This window comes from Panthera leo, chromosome D4 (genome assembly GCF_018350215.1).
Source record: "Panthera leo isolate Ple1 chromosome D4, P.leo_Ple1_pat1.1, whole genome shotgun sequence".
Taxonomy (NCBI): domain Eukaryota; kingdom Metazoa; phylum Chordata; class Mammalia; order Carnivora; family Felidae; genus Panthera; species Panthera leo.
This window is the reverse complement of record NC_056691.1, coordinates 12,983,329-13,007,175: the sequence shown is the minus strand read 5'-3', so window position 1 is coordinate 13,007,175 and position 23,847 is coordinate 12,983,329. Positions and strand designations below refer to the sequence as shown.

Genomic DNA, 23,847 nt, shown 5'->3' with positions numbered 1-23,847 from the left:
ACCTTTTCATGACTTGAGTCAATTAAGGAGGGTTTCCAAGCCGGCTTGGACGGCCAGGCTGCCAGAAGGACCCTGGAGCAGCAGCTGGAATAAAACTAATGAAAACAACTACAGAGCAATTTGTGAAAATGTCAAGGCCAGCACAAACACGCTGACCCTTGTAAACCTTGAGGTGAACTTGGAGAGAGGTTGGCCCACCCTGCCTTCGGAATGGCAAAGGAGGGAGGGAGGCTCTTGCCTCCTGGCCAGTTCTCAGGTCTTTCCAGATGTCCCTAGCGCCTTGCCCCATTGCCCACGCCTGTCCTGAAGGGGCTCACCCCAGTGGATCAAACATCTGGGCCATCCGCTCCTTTCTCTAGGTAGACCTTCCTCCCACACAAAACTCCCTCCTGCCGTGAATGGAAGCGTATATACGTATATAACGAGGTGCCTGGAGCGTGCAAACCTAACAGCCTGTGGAAGAAACAGCAGCTCTAGAAAGGGGGTTGGATATAGCTCCTCGAGCCCATAAAAGACACCCAGAACCTAAAATAAGTAAATGTTAAGATTCCAGGCACACAACAACTCATCCTATTTTCTTCTCCTCCCTTCCTTTAAATGGTGCCGGCTGTATTCACCACTGTTTACACAAGAGCAAATGCCTCTGTCAAGATGAATGGACTTTCTGTAAGCTCACAGCTGTATAAGCTACAAAAAGTTACAGAGGTGATTAATGGATGAAGGCGGCAACTTAGCTTATATAGACACGGAGAAAGGGGCAGCCCAGATTGCAGTTTTGTTACTACTGTAGGTATCGAACCACGTGATGATTTCAGGACCCCTAAAGTCAATCAGGTGCAGATGAAGAAAGATTAACTGAGACTGGAAATAGGAAAATGAGGAAGATTGGCAAGACTGTTCTAGAAACAGAGAGCAGGAGGCCACCAGCCCAACTGATACAGACTTGGAGCAGGAGGGAGTGGGGAGAGGGAGGTGGCATCTCTGGAGCCCTGGACCAAGCCAGGAAACCAAGAAGGGTTCTTTGCACCTTTCTTTCACATACTGCTCACACCCAGACACAACAGGACCCAGTGCCCCACTGTCTTTCTCCCAGCTCACTTCTGAATATGGCCCCTGGCTCCACCCTGCTCTCCACCCATTCATCCTCCATATTCTTTTCAATATTTTTCAATATTTTTAAACACCAGTGCAACTATTTAACAAGAGACTCCCTTTGCTAAAGCCCTTATGCAAACACACACACACACACACACACACACACACACACGCACACACGCACGCACACACGCACTAAGCCCAACTCTATAGCTCAGTCCAAAGCTGTACCTCCCCATTCTCCTCTCCCCTGTGTGTCACTATCGCCCCCACACCTCCAACCTGCTCTCCCTTCCCAAGGGCACCATGCTTGTCTTTGCTAATTTTGTCTTCTCTGCCTTGCTGGCCTATCTACCCCCTTCTCCTGGCAAACTCCTACTCAGATGTCACCTCACCTGCCTTCCTCTCCTGCTGCCCAAGACCCTGTAAGCCCCTCCCCCACGATGCTGTCACCACTAGAATGACATGATATTTGTTCTTAGGGAGAACTACTTCCCCAGATTATAAACCCCTAAAGAAAGGTACTGTGCCTTGCTTGTCTGTGAATTCCTAAAGCCCTGTACAGTTTCTGACACACGGGAGGTACTCAATAAATGTCCCTCCGTTGAATTTCCTTGACTCTAACAAAAGCCCAATAAAACCTACTACTTGGCTCCTCGGCTTTGGCTCTCTCACCAAAACTGTTCTCCTTTGGTTCCTTTCCAGTCGTGGTGAACACTTGATCATTTCTGGCCTGCAAGACGTTGCTGCTTCCACAGCCTTCCTTGCTGAGCTTCTGCAGTTGGCCAGACTTGAGCCTGAGGAGCCAATACTGGTGCCAGCTACTATAACCATTAAGCGCATCTCCCGCCAACAGCGGCCATGACCCGGGGCAAGGTGAGCATGGTCACTGGAGAACATTCAGTCGTTGCCAGTTGATGGAGCCTTCTCTGGTCACCTTCTGAAGCAGCACACAGCAGGTAGAATTACCCTCACCTGCCGCAGAGCTGTCTGCTAGGATACTTACCTCCCTGCAGACCAAATCATATTTTCTTCCATATACCTTTGCAATCTAGATTTCTGTCTCCCTTCTCTAGATCTCACCTTCTTGGAGGTCGCTTTTCCAGCCGAAGAGGGCAAAGAAACATCTTGGAATGCTTTAGTCGCACCGTCTCAGGGACCGGGCACGGCCTTCATACTGTTCAGGGGAGCCTGTGACTGAAAACAGATTCAGTGGGACAAGTGCTGGGTCCATAAGGCATTCTATTAAAAAATTAAGATAATGGAGAGCATTTATTATCATAGCATGCCCACATCAAAAAGGATAGTAGGTTAGTGTCAAAGTGTCATAGGAGCAACTTAGAGATCAATAAGCCCACACTCCCATTTTACAGACAGGAAACCAGGGCCCAGAGATGGGGAGTGGCTTGTCCAAGGTCACACAGCTGCATAATGCCGAGGCTGGCTCCATTCAGGGATTTTACCAGCTTCCATATTTAAGCTCAAGGATTTAGTGGCAAAAGCAGAGTCCAGGGTTCCCCAACACCTCCTCCCAACTCATCTCCCATCCCCTCTCAGTCCCCTTGCTTTTAAGGGGGTTGGATTCTGATCCCGTGGCCTACGTATTTAAAGTGCACATCTCACCCCTTACCAGACCTAAGGAGCATGTGTCCTGCCCCCGTGCCCATGGAGTGGTTCCACTTAAGCCATGATTTCTAAACCTGCGCCAGACTACCTGGAGTGATTCTTTTTTTTAAATGTTTATATTTGAGACAGAGAGAGACAGAATATGAGCGGGGGAGGGGCAGAGAGAGAGGGAGACACAGAATCAGAAGCAGGCTCCAGGCTCTGAGCTGTCAGCACAGAGCCTGATGTGGGGCTCGAACACACGAATCTTGAGATCATGACCTGAGCCTAAGTCGGACGCTCAACCGACTGAGCCACCCAGGCGCCCCTGGAGTGATTTTTTTAAAACACAGAATCCTGGTCCTCATATTGAGGTTTTCCATTTCAGTAGGATGGGCCTTGAGAAACTGTAGTTTTTAAACTTTCACTATTTCTTGTAAGGCAAATTTTTAGGACCCCTACGCCAGCTGCCCTTTCTAGGTCCTTTCTAACCTGGAGATTCTCTGCTTATGTATAATATGAAATCCCTCATGTGTGATTCCATCATTCCTAGTTAAAATTAAAAAAAAAAAAAAAGATACAGTCAGAAGTGTGGGTGTGTTATCTAGACTTCCAGCAAGAAAACAGGCATCCAGAGAGAATATGAAAGTCACTCAAGGTCACCAACAGACTGCCTCCATCAGTAGGAGAGCAGGACTTTTAACTTGCTGACCACGAGGTGATGCTGTCCTATAGAATAAGCAGCAAAAAGGAGACCTGTGACCCTGAATGACTCAGCCATTGCCCTGCAAGGTGAAAGTCGATTAATGTCTGTGCATCATCTCTTCGCCCATGACATGAGAGCGATAATGCTTTGCCTCCATTTCAGGTGACAGAGATGCTTATAAAACACTGAAAGTATAAAAGTGTTAAGAGAAGACAGACTGCCTTTTTAAAATAACTCAGACACGATATTCCCCCTTAAGTGGTTGTGTCGAGTAAAATTTCCATCTAGATCCAGCATGGTAATATGAACTATGAGAGCACTGACATCTTAAACCCCTGTTCATATAACTTGGGCTGAATGGGTGGCCTCACTCAGTGTGGCCACTTCAATTTATAATTTATTGAAATCAGCCTAACACCAAGATACGACTTTCTCATGTCAGTTCATTTCTCTCCGTCTCCAGTCAAAGCCAAAACTCCATTATAGACCTTCCAACGTGGCAGGTGCCTCCGTGGGAAAAGTCACAAACCTTTTCAACTATAAACACCAGATGCAAGAAGCTGGAAACTGAGAGTTGGCTGAAGACAATTGCTTAGTGATGCAAAGAAGGTTCCTATAATTATTGCAGACCCCTTGCAGAACCACCGCATTAGCTTTCTACACCACCTTTGTCCCAAACCCCTGCTCATCTATGAGCTAATGGGAAACACAGGCTTGTTTAGTAGAATGCCTTGCAGTAGAACTGAAAGCTTAAGAAAACCTTGGATAAAACTTAACATAGATGTACAGGATTTCAATGGCTACCATCTCCTGAGACTTAAGATCCAATCATGTTGAAGTTGTTTTTGCAATGTAGTATGTTCTTCCGCTTCTATCCACGTAATGCTCACACTCGGAGCTCTCCAGTTTTTCCATTGGTCTGTGGGATGAAAAGCTCTCACTGATCTTCACATACATTAGTGCGAAGCCACAGACAGAACAAGTATGCAGAAATATAGGGGAAAGAAAGAGAGATCAGGAAAAAATGGAGCACTGGGACAGAGCAGAAGGAGCAAAGTGGACACACAGTAAAACAATAAAGTCGTGTATGGAAACCAGAGAAACAAATGCAAAAATAGACAATGGGGATGGAGAAGGGATGGGGAAGAAGATACCTACATGTCAAAGAATGCATATGCCAGGTAGATGGTAAATGCAAGAAACAGTTCTCCATTCCAGATTGTTTTAAGTTGAGGCAGTAGGAGTGGAGGTGAGGGGTGATGCTTTTGCTGACTGGGAGGAAGAGTAAAGTCATGACTGCCGTGTGCTAACTGCCCAACACAACCCTGGACCAACAAGGCTGTAGGCTCCAGGCCCAGGTGAAGTCAGGCCAACCTGACAGACTAGCTTCAACATGGCGGCCCAGCTGCACACAAAGTATCTGACATCCTAGTTTCCAAGTCCATAGGGAATACAGGCGATGGCAGAACCCAGGCCGGTTTGTAGGAGGAGAGAGAAGGCCCACTGGGCAAAACAAGTGAGGGTCTTTCCACCGAGTGGACTAGAAACTTGAAGGAGCCACCCTCAAGTTTGCAACCCAGACGAAATGAAGGCCTTCAGGGCTGGTATGCAGGGCAAGGTCCTCAGGGTGGGAAAATTAGACTGTATGCTTGGCTCCCTACAGAGCCCAAGTGTCCAGCAGAGATAATTTCGTCATTACACATAGCACATACTGAATGATCACGAAGGGGTAGCTAGAATTCTTCCATATTCTGTTTTCTGCCTCAGCTCCTCCTTGGGTTTCTCATCACTTTCTCCATCACTGTATGCTCCTCAGTGTTCTTAGACCTCTGTCATACAACAAGGGTTCCTTCTGACCTTACCAGAGGGCCTTGCTAGGTATCCATTCGTTCATTCATTCATCCATCCATCCATCCTTCATTCATCTATCTTCCTTTTATGCATTAGCAACTTTGCACCATTACACCTCTTGAAAGTTATACCACTTTGTGACTTCTTTCTTTATAAATATAAATATAAATGACAACTCTTGGACTCAAAAACTCACCACAGAGATAATAAACAAGAAGTCATATTTCTTCATCGGGGTTTCAAACAAAGACCATTCACCAACTTTCTTGACACAGCAGTTTATTGTAGAGAATATTATTTGGAACAAATTTATTTTTTTTAATTATATTTTTAACGTTTATTTATTTTTGAGACAGAGAGAGACAGAGCATGAACAGGGGAGGGGCAGAGAGAGAGAGGGAGACACAGAATCTGAAACAGGCTCCAGGCTCTGAGCTGTCAGCACAGAGCCCGACGCGGGGCTCGAACTCACGGACCGCGAGATCGCGACCTGAGCCGAAGTCGGCCGCTTAACCGACTGAGCCACCCAGGCGCCCCTTATTTGGAACAAATTTAAATCATAAGCCATGTTTGTGTAAACCCAAAACATTTTGTTTTGTATACATATGCCCCATGAGAGGATTGAAAAACAACAGCATCTGTGACTCTGTGACCTGTTGTGCGCCTGAACTATTTCCAAGCACTCCCATGTTTAAATTTATTTTACCCTAGAAATGTTGTTCTGGGCTATGAATTTATTTTTAACCCTGTGTGGATACAGAAGTCATCAAAAGGTTAAAATACTGAGCAAGAAGAAAAAAGAGTAAGTACAATAAAGTTGTACTACATTACCTTTTCTGTATACACTGTATTGATTTAACTTTGAAATTGTGCTTATTCTTTTTTTTTTTTTTTAATTAGGTAATCTCTATGCCCAACATGGGGCTCGAACTCACGACCCCGAGATCAAGAGTCACATGCTCTATGGACTGAGGCAGCCAGGTGCCCCAAATTGTGCTTATTCTTTAACTTCATTTGTTGCCATTATTCAATTGATACAGTGTTCTATCTGTGAAAGTTGTTTGGTATCTTGGGATGGCACACAACATGGTTTTTCCCACTAAAATGAATAGAGGTTTGTTTGGTTTTTTTCCATGTAACAGCTTTTCAGTTAATTGCAGAATTTTCAGTACATTTTGAAGTCACTTATTGGGATATGAGTATACTATGTTCAGGGCATTCTAGAAGGCACTGGAAAGCCAAAGATGAATTGAACCCACATCCTGCCACCAGCTCATAATCTAATAAGAGATACTGATGGGTAAGCAGGCAACTGAGCAGTAAGAGGAATGTTCTAGCAGAAGTGCAGGATATTTAGTGCAACCAGGAGGAGAGGGGGAGCTCTCAATGGATCTATGATTTCAAGGTGGGAGACAGTTCAGGGCTTTTGCTTAGTCTTCCTTCCTTCAGCAAAACAAAGATTCTTGTGTCTTATCCCCTTAGTACTTTGCAAGGTTGGTTGTTAATCTATAATAAAGTAATTCAAGGTGAGGAGCCATCCAACTAACTGTCTGCTAGGCAGCTCCACAGACACCTCAGCTCAGCTCACCCAAAAGCCAATTCTTTGTCCTCGCCTACAGGTCTGTCCCACGGTTGTCCGAGCCAGAAACCTAGGGGACCTGCTTAGCCCCTCCTTTGCCCTTCTCCACCCAATCTGATTCCCAAGCCCTGTCAGTTTTTCATCTTAAACTTCAGAATCTGCCTACTTCTCTCCATCCTTCTACGACCATCCTATTCCAAGCTACTTTCTTCCCTTCTTCCCCTGGGCTCTTCTCCTCTTCCTCTAAGCATGACTCCCTTCCGTTCATTCTTCAGAAAGCAGACAGAGTGGTATCCTAAAGTATAAATCTCTGTCTCCTTCCAGGCTAAAAATCTGAAGGGCTTGCCACTGCCCTCAGGATCAAGGCCATATGGATATCCACAGCCCTTTCCGACATGACCTCAGCTCTCCCCCAAGCTGCTCTTCTTTCGGTTTCTTACAGGAGCTTGTTCTCGCACCTCTGGACTTGGTACTTGCTATCCCCCCTTCCTGGAACATCCCTCCACCCTTTTCCCCTCCTTGCTTACCTCACTTCTCCTCAGCTTTGTTCTATCTCTCCCTGATGCTCCGACACGGTGAGGGACCCCTGTTTCATTTGCTTTTGAAGCACCTTTTAATTCTCCTGTCAGAGCTTAGATCACAGGGTATTGCAACTGATTAGTTTCCTCCCCTTTTAGACCATAGGACTGGGGAGGCAGGTGTCATGGGTGTCCTACTCATCACTATAACCCTGCTACCAAGTCCAGTGCTAGCATAGGGTGGAGGCCCAGTCTATTGAAGAATGAACAAGTGAATGAATGAATGAATGAATGACTTCCTTTATGAATAACTATAGGAAGTTACCTACGGGTAACTTTACTCAGGAAATGGATCCTTAAGAAGGACATTGTAGACAACAGTGGCAGGCAGGTGGGGAGGTATATCTGAAAGTGCCTCATCCGAAAGTGGGCCCTTCTTGGTCCCTAAAGGGCTGGAGCACAAGTCTGGGCTCCCTCTGAGGTCCCTCTGCTTCCTCTCCACATGGCCACCCTAACTCCTGCAATGACAGGGCCACATTCTGATCCTGGCTATAATATAACTACCCTCCCCAAATCTGAAGGCCCTTCTCTGAACATCTTCTCCATTCCCTTTGTGTTGCTGGGCTCTTCAGGGCCAATGTGAGGACCGGTGTCTGCTTCCAGGAGCAGATAGATCCAGGAGCCTGACCCACCTAATGCTGAGTAAATTTCCCCTGCACCAATAAGTTCTAGAAAGAACAATGGAAGATTAATTTAATGATGGATAGGCCAGATGTACAAAAGCAAAGCAATAATATGTCAATTTTATGACAACCAATACACTCACCGGTCAGATCTGTTTCCCCCTTTAGGAGTGAGGGAGGGACATTACAAATCCGAGCTCAGGGCCAGGCGGGGGTGGGGGGTTTCTAATCAGACTCCCTAAGTTGGGAGAGCAGAACACCAATCTGTTGATTTCTCTGCTCTTGTTTTTGGAACCACTGGACTGTTTAGGGGAACTCTTAAGAACTTCCCTATCAGCACCATAACTAATTTGTGGTTTCCCAGGCAACTCCCTCATTGGTAAGTAATTCAAACTGTTGTAAACTTTGTGGTAGAGCATTCTGGCAACATAGCGGCCCTGGCATTTTCCTCTTCGCTCTCAGCTCCATTCTCCTCCCTTGAAGCTCGGCTGGGCAGGCCCAACCACATAATTTGCAGGGCCGATGCAAAAATAAAAATACAAGACCCCTTGCTCGGAAAGTATGAAGAATTTCAAGACAGTGACAGCACGGGGTTTTTCGAGGGATGGGGCTTTGTGCAACCATACAGATCCAGTGTCCCTGATACTGGCCTTGCTTCTCTCAGTTGGAGCTGGATTCTGCAAACGACTTTTCCAGACTTCTTTGGCATCTTAGTTCTGATTAGGTTCAGTCTGGGAGGCATTGGTGGATGGGAGGGGCGACTGGAAGGCAGGAAGGAAGAAAGCATTTGTATACTTCTCTTGCTTCCAGCTACATCTGCTGAAGCAGTGGGGCACCCTTTGTTTTCTCCAGAAGTTGCAACAGCGGGATGACTATGGTTCCACCGTTCTGCAGGGACTCCGGTAGTGACCTCAGTGCTCTCAACCGCAAGCACAGTCATCAGCACTGTCAGCAGTGAATGTGTCCTGGGCTCTGGCAACACCCCCACCTTCTCCTCTTTGCTCCACAATCCGAAGGTTGGTAGTGGCTTCCTACAGTTACTAATCTAGGGGTTATCTCAACTTCCCCTTTCTGTTCCTTTAGCCCTTCCAACAATAATAATCATTCCCTAAATTAGGTCCCCTGATTGAAACAATTAGCATGGTTTCTATTCTCCTGATGGGATACCAGTTAACAGAGTAGCCAAATTCTAAAAATTACATCTACCCATTGACCCAGTTATTCAGCTTCTAAGGATTTATACTCAGGGTATAACCAAGGAGTTGGAAAAGATCTAGCCAAAATACTGTTTATTACAGTGTTGTCTGTGGTGGCAAGAAGCCGGAAATAACCTAATTCCGAAATAGCCAACAATGCGCCCATTAACAATAATGAAATAAGAAAGACAAATATTAATGGAGCAGAATGTAATATAAAATCCAAAAAAGGACTCAAATATAAACAGAAATTTCGTGTATGGCTAAAGTGGTATCTCAAATCAATACATAGCAAGGGCAGTACAAGAAAGATAGTTACAGACCAATATCCCTCATGAACATAATGTAAAATTTCTTTACGAACTATTAGCAAATAGAATCAAGAGATATATAAAAACGATAATAAATCACGACCAAGGGTGGTGGACTCCAGAAATGCAAGGTTGATTTCACGTTCAAAAATAAATTAATGTAATTCACTACATTAATAGAATAAAGGCCCTAAAGAAGCATATGACCATCCCCGTAGATATAGAAAAAGCATTTGTCAAAATTTAGGATAAAAAGTCTCACCCCACTAGGAATAGAAGGGTACTTTCTAAATGTGATAATGGGCATCTACAACCTACAGCTAATATCAGACTTAATGGTTATAGTTTCCTAGGCAACTCCATGCACTACAGAGTAGTTCAAATTGGCATCAACTTTGTGGAGAGGAACGTGGCAAGGCACAGCCAGCTGATTGTTTACCCATTTGCTGGTGGGTAAGATTAAGAACAAGGCAAAGAGATGCCCACAGCCCCTACTTTAAATCTTTTTTAATGTTTACTTATTTTTGAGAGAGAGACAGAGCACGAGCAGGGGAGGGGCGGAGAGAGAGGGAGACACAGAATCTGTCAGAATCAGGCTCCAGGCGCTGAGCTGTCAGTGCAGAGCCCCATGCGGGCTCGAACTCACAAACCGCGAGATCATGACCTGAGCCGAAGTCGGACACTTAACCAGCTGAGCCACCAGGCACCCCCCATGACCACCCCTACTTTAGACAACATTTTACTAGAACTTTTGCTTAGTACAGTGAGGTAAGAAGAAGAAAGAGAAGGCATAAAGCTCAGAAAAGAAGAAAAAAACCTGTCATTATTCAGAGATAACATGACTACACATGTAAAAAAATGAGATCAACACCTGGGGTGGGAATAACTGAATATCACTCGGAGAAAAGTTAAATGGGGTACACACTTCACAAATTACACCAGGAAAAAATTTTAAATAGATCAATAAAATCATAAAGGGCTCTAGAGAAAGCCGTGAGATAATTAATAATAAGAATATGGAAGGCCTTTCTAATTATGAAAATGACATCTAGAAGTATAGAAAACTGAAAAATACAACAACCACAAAAAAAATTTCTGCATAGCACAAACAATAAGCAAAGTTAAAAAGCAGATGATGGGTTGGGGAAAATATTTGGATCCTTACTCACAGATAAAAGGCTAATGTCCTAATATAGAAAGACTCTATAGGGGAAAAGCTTACAGTCTGAATGAAAAAGGGTAATGGCTATGGATTAAAAATAGAAATAGCAAAAGCTATCAAACATATGAAAAGATATTCAACCTCACCTATAATGAGAGAGGTTGAAAATTAAAAGCACCCTGAAAGGGACTCCTGGGTGGCTCAGTCAGTTGAGCGTCTGACTCTAAATTTCGGCTCAGGTCATGATCTCACAGTTTCATGGGTTTGAGCCCCTCATTGGGCTCTGCACTGATGGCATAGAACCTGCTTGAGATTCTCTCTCCCCTTCTCTCTCTGCCCCTCCCCCACTCACACTCTCTCTTTCTCAAAAGAATAATTTTAAAAAGCACCCTGAAGTATTATTTTTATCAATCAGATTGATTGATAAAAGATCAGAAACGTTTTTAACCCACTCATTGATAAGAATGTGGGGAAACGGGTACTTCTATGCACTCACTCATAGGCATGTAGAAATTGGTACAAACGTTGGGGACAGCAATTTGACATCTTTCAGAATTACAAGAACAGGTTATCTTTTAATCCGGCATTTCATTTCAAGAACCTCATCCCACAGCCGCATTGCCCCAATGCAAAAGAGGGTTATTTATGGTAATAAGTTTTTGAATTCCAAAAGACTCAAAGTAACCAAAAAACTGAGCAGCAGGGAACTTGTTAAATAAAGGTACATTTATATCAGAATTCTATGGCAGCCCTTAAACATGAAGAACCTATATGTATTGATTTGTAGTGATCCTCCAGATATATTAAGCTAATAAGGTACAGAGCACTGTTAGGATATTAACCATTTGTGTACAATGTGAGCAAGATACATGTATTTGCTTGGATATACATAAAATAGGAAGGATTTACCCCCCCCAAAAAAAGGTGGGGAGTAATACATAGTTGTTTCTGATAGCTAAGGGACAGGGTTGGGAAAGAGATTTTTCATTATATAGCCTTTTATATTTTTTTAATTGAACCACGTGAATGCTTACTCATTCAAAAGATATATTCTCGTTTTCAATACCGTAGAAGAACATAATGAGGAATATGGAAAACATCCACAGAAAATTGCTAGCTGAAAATGAGATTTAAAAAGTAGAGCCTGATCTCACTTTTATTTGTTTAAAATGTAGAGATGTGTGGAGGTGCCTGGTGGCTCAGTTGGTGAAGCATCCAACCGGTTCAGTTCATGATCTAATGGTTCATGGGTTTAAGCACCACATTGGACTCTGTGTGGACAGCTTGAAGCCTGGAGCCTGCTGGGGATTCTATGTCTGTCTGTCTGTCTGTCTGTCTGTCTCTCTCTCTCTGCCCCTCCCTCACTCACACTCCATCTATCTCTTTCAAAAATAAATAAAACATTAAAAACATAAATAGACAAAATAAAATGTAGAGATGTGTGTACTTGAGTTCACTTATGCCGTCTTAGGCATCCATTTGGGATCCGCCTGAGATGTGGACAGACTTTACTCCCAGAATTTGGGACTTTTCCTCCCGCGCTCTTTTCTCGAGTTTCTTCCCTTACTTTCCAGCCCTTGTGGTCACTCTAAAACGTATCCTGTGGCCCTTCAAGCCAATAATGCTGTCGGCTTTCTATGAATATTTTTAACTCTTTTAAATGGCACAAATTAGGACGTCAAATTAGGACCCCCACGTCAAAATCCATAATAGACAGGAAATTCTCAGGTCATTCCCATCTTCCAAATGCCAACTATCTGTGTGCTTTGGTTCACCCTTCAGGGGCCTCAGGTGATTGTTGTTTATATTTTGTCCAGAGTCTATGGCTGCCATCTGTAAGGATTGCTGCAGCAAGAGCTTCCTCAAGCTACCCACTGGACGTGGGCCCAAGAAAGATTGCTGGCTCTCTACTTTCTGGGTGCCTGGGAAGAGCGTGCTTCCAGCTCCCCTTACAGCTGGGATGGTGACATGAGATGTAAGTAGAAATTATGACTTGAGTGCTCCAAAGGGTGGCTGTGCCATCAACCTGGGTCCCAAATTAATAGAGACCCCAGCCAATCCTTGTTTAAAATGCATTGAATTTAAAATGCAAGAAACAAATCTATCGCACCATGCTGCCTCTTTTATACAAATATGCCCAGCATCTTCACAAGTGGCCAAAATACCCCGGGGCAAGCCTTGACTATGTCCTTGCCTATCACCCTCACCCTTTCTTCAGCACCAGTCTAGAGTAGGGAAAGGGACCTATGTGTCCCCTCTTACTCCCACACACAAACTCAGGTGCCATCTGGAGATGTCACAAGCCACCGTGCATCTCCACAGCTTACCTGCCGCCACAGCAGAAAGAACTCACTCTTGGCCTGACAGCTTATTTACAGGGACACAGTAATGGAGAGAGTAGGAACACGAGCTCTGGACTCAAGAGTCCTGAGCTCAAATCCTAGCTTTGCCACGGTGGGAGCTTGGCTTTTCCACTTACCCTCTCTGAACGTTAACTTCCTCACCTATAAACCAGGAGTGCTAAGACCACACAGTGCATTTTGGGGTACCTGACATATAGTTAGCCAGAGTTCAAAACAAATTTTTTTGGGCTGCTTATCCTGTGTTTAGTCAACACTCAGCAAATTTTACTGAAAGCGTATTAACTGCCAGGCCCTATTCTAGACACTAAGAATACTCCAGCCAAAAAATAAAAAAGAATAAAAATTTAAAACAGAATACATCAGCCAGCAAAACAGTTTGTATTTAGCAGGAGACAGGGAAGAAACAGCAAATATAATAAATAAGCAAAATGTGTAGCAGATCAGCATATGATAAGTGACACAGAAAAAAAAGAAAATGTAGACAAAGGCAATCACAGGAGTAGTAGAAGAGCCAGGGCAGGTCACTTTTTTTTTTAATGTTTATTTATTTTCAGAGAGAGTGTGTGTATGCACAAGTCGGGGAGGATCAGAGAAAGAGAGAGAGAGAGAAAATCACAAGCAGGCTTACCACTGTCAGCACAGAGACCCCTCATGAGGCTCGAACCCATGAAGCATGAGCTCATGGCTGGAGCCGAAATCAAGAGTCGCTCGCTCAACTGAGTGAGCCACCCAGGTGCCCAGTGCGGACCACTTTTAGAGGGGGAGAGCTGAGCAAAGGCTTGGAGCAGGTGAGGGAGTGAACCATGCAGACCCCTCTTGGAGAAGAGGTTCCAGGTGGAAGAAAGAGCCGTGACAAATAAAGTGGAAGTGTGGCTCGTAAGTTCCCTAATAAGCAAGGTGGGCAGAGTGGCCGCAGCAGAGCAGGGGTGGGGTGCAAACAAGAGAGGAAATCAGAGAGTCACTTTTCAGGCAGATGGAATGGGCCTCGTCCCCATCCCCATTGCAAGCACTTGGACAGTTACTCCTAGGGAGACGGGGGTCTCTGGGGAGTTTTGAGCAGAGCAGTGATGTGACTTGATATGTACAGCAGGAAGAGCACTCTAGCAGTTGTGCTGAGAAAAGAAGGAGGGCAAGGTGGGAGCTAGAAGGCTACTGCAGTTAGCAACACAAGAGAGGAAGGTGGTGGAGGAAGTGATGACAGGGGCCAGATTCTGGATACGTCTGGAAAATATAGCTGAGGGGAGTTCCTGATGGATTAGCTGTGGGGTATACATAAAGAGCATAATTAAGGATAACTCCTCGGTTTTTGGCCTGAGCAAGCAGAAGCACTGGAATGCCCTTCTCTAAGATAGGAGGGCTTTGTTATGGAGCCCTTGAGGGGAGAAATAATCAATAGTCCAATCCTAATATGTTAAGTTTGAAATGCCTGTTAGATAACTCAAGTGGAAATGATGAGTAGACGGCTGGAGAGTCAAGTGTGGGATTCAAGAGCGAGGTTTGGACAGAAGATAAAAATTTGAAGTCATGGAGGCCTGGGTGGCTCAGTCAATTAAGCCTCCAACTCTTGATCTCAGCTCAGGCCTTGATCTCAGGGTCATGAGCTCGAGCCCCGTGCAGGGTATGAAGCCTACTTAAGCAAACAAAAATGGAAGTTATTGGCAGACATAAGTTAAGGATTCCATCATCAAGAGAATGAGCATAGGTGGAGACAAGAGCCAAAGAACAGGGCCGTGGGGCACCCCAATGTTTAGAGAGCCAGGAGAAGAACTGAAAACAGCAAAGGAGATGAAGAGAGAATTAAACTCCTTTCCCCTCCTTAAACAGTTTCTTCTCTTTGCTTCTCAGATGCCATATTTTTCTGTTTCCCTCGTACTTTCCTGGCCCACTCCTTAGACTTCTTTGCTTCCAGCTGCATGAAGGGAAATACCTAATAGATGCAGTAGGATAGGGGTCATTTGAGACCTTGCCAAGAGCGATTTTGGTGGCCCAAGGACAGTGAAAGTTGGATTGGCATGAGATCAAGAGAGAATAAGAAGCATAGACATACAGGCAACTTTGAGATGTTTGTTGCCAAGAAAAAAATGGCAAAAGGGTAATATTGGAGGGGGAACTGGGGGCTAAGGAGATACATATATTTACATACTTCTACATATAAAGGAAAGAAGGAGTATATCATGTTTCTGTATCAACGTGAATTATTTAGGAGAGGGGGACAACCAATGAGGAGAAGATGAGGAGATAATTTCAGGAGAGACCACTTAAATAGTCAAGAGGGGAAGGGATCATGGTGCCAAGTAGAAGGGCAGGGACACTCCTCTCATGTGACAGGAAGGAAGGCAGAGTCAGAGGCAGGTAGGGTGGAAGCCATGGCCATGGGAAGATGAGGCAGTTCTTGTGAAATTGCTTGTATTTTTTATTTTCCCAGTGATTAAGAAGCAAGGTTTTCAGCTCCGGGTGAGGAAGGGGAGAGGTGGGTTGGGGGGGGGGGGGGGTGTTTGAGGATAGAAGGTGTCATTTCAGAGTGTGGGACAGGAAGCCGACTAGGGAAATGCAGAAGGGCCGTGTTGAGAGCCCACCTGAGATTTAGGATCAGAGAGCTAGTGACAACAGACAGCACAGTTGTCTTTGTCCAGTGTGTTAAGCCGGACAGACTCAGGGTTTTGCCGGATGGGTAGCCCCAAGAAGAAGAAAGTGAGGGGTGTGGATGATACAGTGATAGAGGATAGACCATGAGATCTAAGCTGGATAGGAGGGATGTGAGAATCTAAGGGCAATGAAGAACGGTGAAAAAGTAGGTTGAAGGTCAAACTAAGGTGAAAGAATGGCTTAAATGGGGTTATTAGACTAAATAAGGTGGCAAGGAAAGACGTGTTGGTCAGGGAACATGACACGTGAAATGAAAATAGCAGCGGTGGTGCTGTTACTTAGAGGTGAAAAAGGTCCAGGGAACCTGTAGGACAAAGGCCCAAGGCAGGGCGGAGGGGGCAAATGGTTACAGTGTATGTACTGGGGTCTCAGGTCCTTATTCCACCAGGCTGCTAAATTCCCCAAAAATGTTAACAGGGGTGGGGTGGAGGGGGACTGCCCTGAGTCAGGTACAGAATAAGCAGCAGATGGCGTAGTCTGATGGGTGGGATAGTCCCAGCAGCTGGGGGTTGAGGCTGTGTGGACAGGGGAGAGCTAGTCTGCCTTGAGTAAGATTCGCCAGCGTGGGTGCACCTGTTCTGTTGTGAATTCCACTCTCTAGTATCTCAGTAAGCCTCTTTCCCTCCTTGAGCAGCTGAGAGGCCAGTCAGGGTGAGAGATTTATTCAGGGTCATGGGGTCGGAAGGAAACCACCAAACCTCCAGGGCGTGCATTCCCCCTTCCCTTCTACCAAAATACCAAAGCTGTGTCTCGGATATTTAAAAGAACATTTAAAATGCCCATGTTTGTTTCTGCCTCTGTACAGCGTTGGTGCTGCGGAGGACAGGGAACTGGTAACCATGGCAGTGAAGCAGAGAGCTGTGGTGAAGAGGTGGCTTTTAAACGGGGGGTGAACTTCAGGCAGGCGGCACCCACAGCTCACCCTCATGGCCTCCTGGAGCTCTTTGTTCACTCAGCTCACTTAGGAAGACAGGATGAATTCTTCGCTGCTGGGAAACAAGCTTTGAAAGAGAAGGTTTTGTTGGCCTGGACTCCATAAAGAGAGGGTGTGTCCCTGGGAGCGGGCTTTAGGGGCTCTGCCTGAAAACCTTGGTCAGCAGGGAACTTTGGGTGCCCCGTTCTGACCAGGACAGGCTGTGATGGCAGATAAGACAGCCCCGCAGCATCCTGGATGCCGAGTTCTTACACACTGTCAGTTCTCTCACTAGCCATCTCTGGACAGGTGGCCACTCATGGGGGTGGCCCAGAGCCCTAGCCAAAAGGGCAGCCAGGCAGGGCCCCCACAGGATGATATCTGGTGCCAAGAGGAGAGAGGAAAAGGGCGGCAAGGATAGAGGCTGTCACCTCTTCCACATTCCTGGATGGGGAGCCCCAAAAGCCTTTCTTTCCAGGGCCGAGTGCCCCAAGTGGACCCAGGTCAAGGCAAGGCAAGGCAGGGCCAGGCAGGGCAAACCCAGGCCACAGCTCGGCGGGTCCAGGGAAGTCTCATGACTGCAGTGTTTTCCTGCAGGTTTCCCAGCTGCTCCGGGGCGGGAGGCAGCGTGGGGCGGTGGGGGCGAGGAGGAGGGAGGGCGAAGAGGAGCAGGGAAGTAAACAGGCGACTAGAGAGAGAGCCAGTTCCCTGTGTTCAGAGAACACCAGCCGCCTCCGGTCCCCGGTGGGTGGTTGTATGTGTGGAAATGAAACCGGGAGGGGAAGGGAGAGAGGGAAGGGTAAGCTGTTATCCACCCACCTCGCTTTTTCCCGCCCCTCCAGCCCACTCCCCTCTGGGGTGAGGGGGTGGGAGGGGGACGTTCACGGAGCGCCCACCCCCAAGTGCGCGTCGCTGGTTCAGCATTCTGTGAATCAGACACTGTCTCAGCAGCTCGTCACCTGCGCTCAGGAGGGGAACAGGGGGGCGGCCTTGGGACTTGGGAGAGGGGAGGTTGGGTAAGTGGAAGAGCCACTACTGGCCTGAGCGCCGGGTGACGCCCGGGGCTGGGAAGAAGGGCTACCTCCACCAGCACCTGCACACATCCCGACCCGGCCCCCGGGACACCGGGCCAGAGGGGGTGGGACGGTGGCTTGGGGGCACAACTTAAGCTGGAATTGGCAGCAGGGGAGGGGACAGGAGTGTACGGCCGCGGGAAGCGAGGGGGTGCAGAGCCGGCGCGGGGCGAGCTGCTGCCCGCCTCCTGCCCGCGCGGGGTTACACGAGGTAACTGCGAGCCGGGAGGAGGAGGGAGGCGGCGGGGGCCGCGGGCCGGGGTGTCTGGCGCTCGTTGGACAAAGAGATGATGAAACGTGAGCGCTATATTTACCAAGGGGGTGGAGACCGGGCGGGGGGGGGGGGGGGGTTGGTAAAAAGGACAAACTGTTCCACAACAACCACAGGAAACACAGCCCATCTGACTCACCGGGAGGGCCGCTCCGACCCCCTCGCGGGCTTAGCCCCGAGGCAGGCGCGAGGCTGGGAGGCTGGAGAGCGCGGATGCCCCCGGGCAAATCCACCCGGGGCGCTAAGGCTGGGGGTTTGGGTTGATTTACATAAAAAAGACACCTTAGATCCCAGGGTTGCGTGCGTGCGTGCGCACGTGTGTGTGTGTGTGTGTGTGTGTGTGTGGCTTTTGTGAGGCAGGAGAGAGCGCGGAATGGCAGGAATGCTTCCTAACCCCGTGGCCCGACCGTCGCGGGAGAGACTGCCTGCAAACTCTGCGAACACGATTCCTGCAAAGTCATCTCCTCCCGCACAGCCGGGCGGGCCGGCCCGCCCCGCCCGCGGACAGCAGCACCCGCCTCCCTGCTCTCCCCTCGCTCCCGCCCCAGCCCTGCTCGCGGCGCGCAGAGTTGGGGTGCGGTGCGGCTATGTTTAGAAGCTTATGTCATCCCGACACCCTACTCTGCAGTGCTCCCAGGGGAGCCCGCAGGGCAGGTTTTCCCCTTCTTCGCGGGCGTGGGGGATGGGGAAGGTGCCTCTACCCGCCCCACCCCCGCCAACACACACACATACGCACCTACCCAACCCCGAAGAGTTAAAAAGAAAAAATGCAACCCCATAAGTTATAAAACAGGGTGGTGGGGGCGGTGCGCGCCAGCGGAGGGCGCAAACCCAAGGGCTTGGGCCTCGAGGGGCCGACAGCCGGCCCCCGCCCCCTCCAGCCTTCCCCACCTCCCGCCTGGGTGCGGGGGCTAATTTCAAGGTTAGCTCACGTGGGCGCGGGCGCCCGGAGCTCCTTGCACGAGTTTGGGGCGGGTTCCTCATCCCCCAATCTAGGGCAGTTTGTTCAACTGCAGTAAAGGGAGCTTGATGTTCCAGCAGGGAAGGGATTTCTGAGAACTGGGGCTGTCCTCAGATGAACTCGGCTCCTCCGGCTGCCGCTGCGGCGGCCGCCTGCGGAAGACTTTTTAAAAGGGCGATGCCAGGCCGGGGCGCGCAGCCCGCAAGTGGCTGAGCCGCCCGCCAGTCTGCGGCCGGAGCCGAGAGCCCGCCCCCGAGCGCGGGTGATGCACGGTGCGCCGCGCAGGGCCTCTCGGCGCGCGGGGGGCTGCAAGCTAAACTTATCCTCCTGCATATGTATGAACGTGTGGCCTTTCTGCTCGGCAAAGGAGAGGCCTGGAGTTTTGCGGAAGGCTGCTAAGTGGAGCGAGAGCAAAGTAGGACGTCGTGCAAGTTTTCGCGCGGGCCTGAGCCCCCTCCACCCCCCACCCCCGCCTCCCTCTCCAGCCCCTGGGAGTTAACCCACGTTAGGGCCTCAGGCGTCTGGGCAGACAGGTCTTCACCTAATTGTATTTCAATTTCAGAACACTGCCTTTGCTCGAAGCCAGATCCCTTCAGCCCCGCCTCCCCCTCCCCAAACCGTCTCCCCCTCCCCAAACCTTCAGCCGCCTTCCCCTGATTCCCCAGCTTTCACTAAAATGAACACGGCTTTGCCCCAGATACGTGCCGTGCCGTGTGCCTAGGTGGAGTCGCTGAAAGCCTAAGGGCCTGGGTCCTGAAAGAGGTCTGGATCCAGCCCAGAGTGAGGTCCGACACGTGATCCCCCTACCCCCAGCGGGCCATCTGTTCTCCTTCCTCCCCGCCTGGAGGCAGGCAGCTCTGCCCAGCACCTTCCACGCCTCCCAGCAGGAAAGAGTGAGAAAAGCCAGAGTTGGCGGAACCCACTACATACCGAGTACAGTTCTTTAACCTAAACCTCCCTGGGCCTTGGACAGAGATGAGACTAGGCAGAATGAATTTTAGATTAAGCCCCAGGTGATTAGCTCCACCCGGTGAGCGGGGGAAACTCTACCCAGGGCTAAGTTTGGATTAAAAATCTCCTGGGGAGGTGACGGAATGGGCTGTGTTCCCCCTGGAAATACCTCAGTTGGCGCTAGGGTGGAAAATTTGCACAAACCAGCTTGCAGAAAGAAAAGGAGAGACTATGCAATTAAGGAATAAAGACTATAAGGGATTCGGACAAATTGATATTTGTGCCTGCTATCCCATTAAATATTGATTTAATTTAAATATTGATTGCCATAAAGACCTGTTTGTAGATGCACAGCAGAAACGCTGTTTAAAGAACCCAAGTCTTGCCCAGCTTTTCTCATTATTTGGGGGGGGGGGGGGGTCCCTACAGAATTTGGAGTTTGTAAGGGACTATGGAGATGTATGCATCTAATCCCGTGAATTCACAGATGAGGAAAGAGCTCTAAGAGGTTGCCTGGGGTCACACAGCTCATCTCAGGCCCTGGGAGGTGGGTTCTCTGCCCCAAACTGGCCTAAACACGTGCTCAAATAATCAGTTCTCTGTAGGCACTATCTCTTCTAGAGGTGATAATGATAATTATTTCAGGATGCACAGAAAATAAAGACTGAGCTACAGGCCCATAAACCACTGTTCTCAAGAACTTGAATAATAAATCCAAGCCTTAGACAGAATATAGAGAGGAAAACACATACTTATAAACTAGAAGCACAGTTACAGTCTTTGAATTCCCGTGCTCCTCCCCATTGGTTTGTGTGGATTTGAAATGTGTATTTACAAAGATTAAATTGGGGGAAAACAGACCTCTCATATTTATGTGGCATAATATATATTTTCCTGGTAAATTATTCATTGTAATTAGGAATGATTCATATTAATTTGGGATAATTTACTTTCCCAGAATTTAATTGGGACAACCACATGCTGGCAAAACCGTGTAAGCTGATTTTAATCATAAAACTATTATAATACACATCCCAATACGGCAAGGAGACCTTGTTGTTAAATTACACACACACACATCCTGATGTTGGAATTATTACCTGTAATATATATTATTTTGTGATATATATGTGTTTGTTTTTAACATATAAGCCTCAGTGAGGCTAGACTGTCTTTTCATTTCTGTATTCCTCCATACCTAGCTCCCTGAAAGAAACATAGGGATCTGGAGCAGAAATGAGTGGGAAAAGAGATAAAGGGGAAAGCATTCTATAATTCTAGAATTTCTGGGTTAAAAAAGCTATTCTAAAGCAAAGCAGCAGATACACTTATAAATATCTGAGAGAAAGTCATGTGTGCGAAATCTCGATTTTCTTTCATTACTTTCTTTTATAACTCTGAAATGACTGAGTTGGAAGAATTCAGGGGTTATGTCCAGTCCAAACAAAATTAAATTAAAGATAATTAATTAAAGAGAAGAAGACCAGAAGTAAGGGAGGGGAAGGTTTGTATTTTTAAAAAAACTATGATGGTTGATTCATTCAAGTTCCTTGATTACAATGTCCAAGGAAAGATGCAGGTTTTCCTTCGTATCTAGAATAATCCCAGTGTTAACTCTAGGGCTATCTGAAGGTGCCCAGTGCAATGTCAGTTCATGCAAATCCAAGAGACTGTACAGGCAGTCATCATGGAGACCGTGGAGAGATCCCACTGGTATTTGTGCCGGACCTTAAAGAAGCAAGCAAAGGTGCAATTACTAAATGATCATGTATCCTTGGGGACAGAGTTTGTCCCAGAAAAATTATGAAGTAGGCAAACTCCCCTGTGCTTCAGTGAATTCTTTTCTAAAATTAAGGGAATTGGAATTCAAGAACTCTAAGACGGCTTCACTTTTACACACCATGATGCACCTACTTTACCAAGATGGTGATGATGATAGCCTTGGTTGACCGCCACCCCCTTTCCATACTTCCTTTTCCATATAGTCAACCAATATCTTCTGTACCGCTTCAAAAGCAAAGTCAAAGTAAACTACACTGGCCTTCAAGCTGGGAGGGTTAATTTGGGACTCTGCCTTTAGAGACCACAAAACTGGTGTTAGTTTTTCCCAACCCTTCACCAAGGCTACCAGACAGTGGGGCCATGGTTGGACTTCAGTGGATCTGCATCACAGAGAGGCAGGCACCTTTCACACCCAGTGAGGACAATCAATGTGTTTTTAACCAGTTGTGCTGATGGCAAGCCTCCTGAAGAGCCATGAGTCCTAGATTCCTTTCTCACCTATCAAGATGGAAAACAACTGTCAACCATTCAGAGGGAGAGGCAAACTGAGTTAATCAGACTCCAAGACCCATGCTAATCATTGATCAAGTAATGCCACAGTTTTCAATGGCTAAGGATCTCTGGCTTGTTCCAGTTCTTAAGAATCTGTTTAGCACAGTTAATATTTCACAAAATCGAAGAGCTCAGATGTTGGAAAGCCCAAAGGGCTTGGAATCATTAGATTTATTGTTTCAGTTGAGCTCTGTCACTATCTACCTGATAAGGTAGACAGGTCACTTCTCTGTGTTTCCGTCTCCACATTTGTAAAGTGAGGGAAGAGAGAGAAGCCCCGAAAACCGTTCAGGGGTCTGAGGAAAGAAAATGAGCTAAGAATGATGTTTTTAAAAATTATACAAATGAAGGATTTTTTTGTTTTGTTTTGGTCTCCATTTAATTGAAGGTGGGTTACAGTAGCTTCAGAACAAACCAAAATAGCTCACCTAGAATAAATTGCGCTAGGGAAGGAGAGGAATGGTAGGTATCACAAAAGCAAAGTTGGGGGTGTTTCAGTGTAAGAATAGTGAGACGGAAAAAGACTGGTTTAAACGGAACTTTTGTCAGCTCAGCATTTTAAAAATGAATTAGTCATCATTAATGCACTGGATAGAAGGAGTATTAAAAAATCTGCCCAAAAGTATGCTGCATCTCAAAACTGAAAAAAAAAAAAAAAGAAAAGAAAAGAAAAAAGAGAAATGATCCTTTCTCATTTGCGTTTCTTCTTGGGCAACTTGTCCTGACATACTTAGATTTAAAAAAATATATTGATTCACCTTGCATTTATTCGTCACCCCTGCCTTCCCATACATATCACACTTTTACTACCAGCAGCACAAAATAACAGGGATGTTGTCCACTTCCACTACGGCTCCCGCGTTCACAAGTGTGGAGCGCTAGCTTTCGGAACGCCCTTCTGATTGGCTGGGCCCATGTCAGTGACATCAACCAACTTACTTTTGATTGGAAGGCTGGTTGCTGGGACTCTAGCGTTTGCAGGAAGTCACTTAACTGTTTGCGAGCTGGAAAACCGAGCCTGAAGTTTTCTTTTGTCACGAGGACGAGCGCCAGTGACTAGGGAAGGTGTGCGCCACGGCCCCGGCCCCGCCAGCTGGACCTCGAGCCGGGAGGCCCGGGGAGGCCACCGGGACCGAGAGGCGCTCCCGAGGAGGAGCGGCGGCCCCCTTCCAGCCTCCCGGCTGTTACCCTTTTAAATGTCAGCGTTCGAGGCTGGAGGGGTAGCACGAGGCAGCGGAACGGAACAGTCGGATTGGCCGCACGCCTCAGTTCTAGACGCACCTCTCCACCGAAAGGCCGTTCTGACTGGCAGGGGGAGAAAGTAAACAGAGTTGAATCACCCTCCCCGCTGGCCAATTGGAGGGGGTTTGGATTGTGACGTGATGGGATTCTGCGAAATTGTTACTGAGCAAGAGAATGCCGGAACGGTGCGGACCGGCCAGAGCAGGGGCTCAGAAGGCGTCCGCGGACTGGGGGAAAAGTGTCTCTTAGACCCCGCGCTCGGTCCGGCCCTTGCCGCGCGCGCCCGGGTGGTCGGCTGAATGTCCCGCGGCTTCGGTTCGACGGAGAGGCGGCCGAGGGCGTGTACCTCTCTTGCAGTTTCCTCTCCCAGCGCCTCGGGGGCGTTTT

The 23,847-nt window shown here is 47.4% G+C and overlaps 1 long non-coding RNA gene across 2 annotated transcripts in view; it reads right to left on the bottom strand.

Moving 5' to 3' along the window:
• The window catches only part of LOC122204830, a 31,100-nt gene extending 7,812 nt beyond the window's left edge, over positions 1-23,288 (bottom strand). For both annotated transcript variants that reach the window (XR_006195795.1, XR_006195794.1), the window contains exons 1-2: positions 23,158-23,288; positions 2,179-2,337 (exon numbers count right to left, since the gene is read on the bottom strand). This is a non-coding gene — a long non-coding RNA (uncharacterized LOC122204830). The remainder of the gene's footprint in view (positions 1-2,178; positions 2,338-23,157) is intronic.
• Positions 23,289-23,847: the final 559 nt, after the last annotated feature.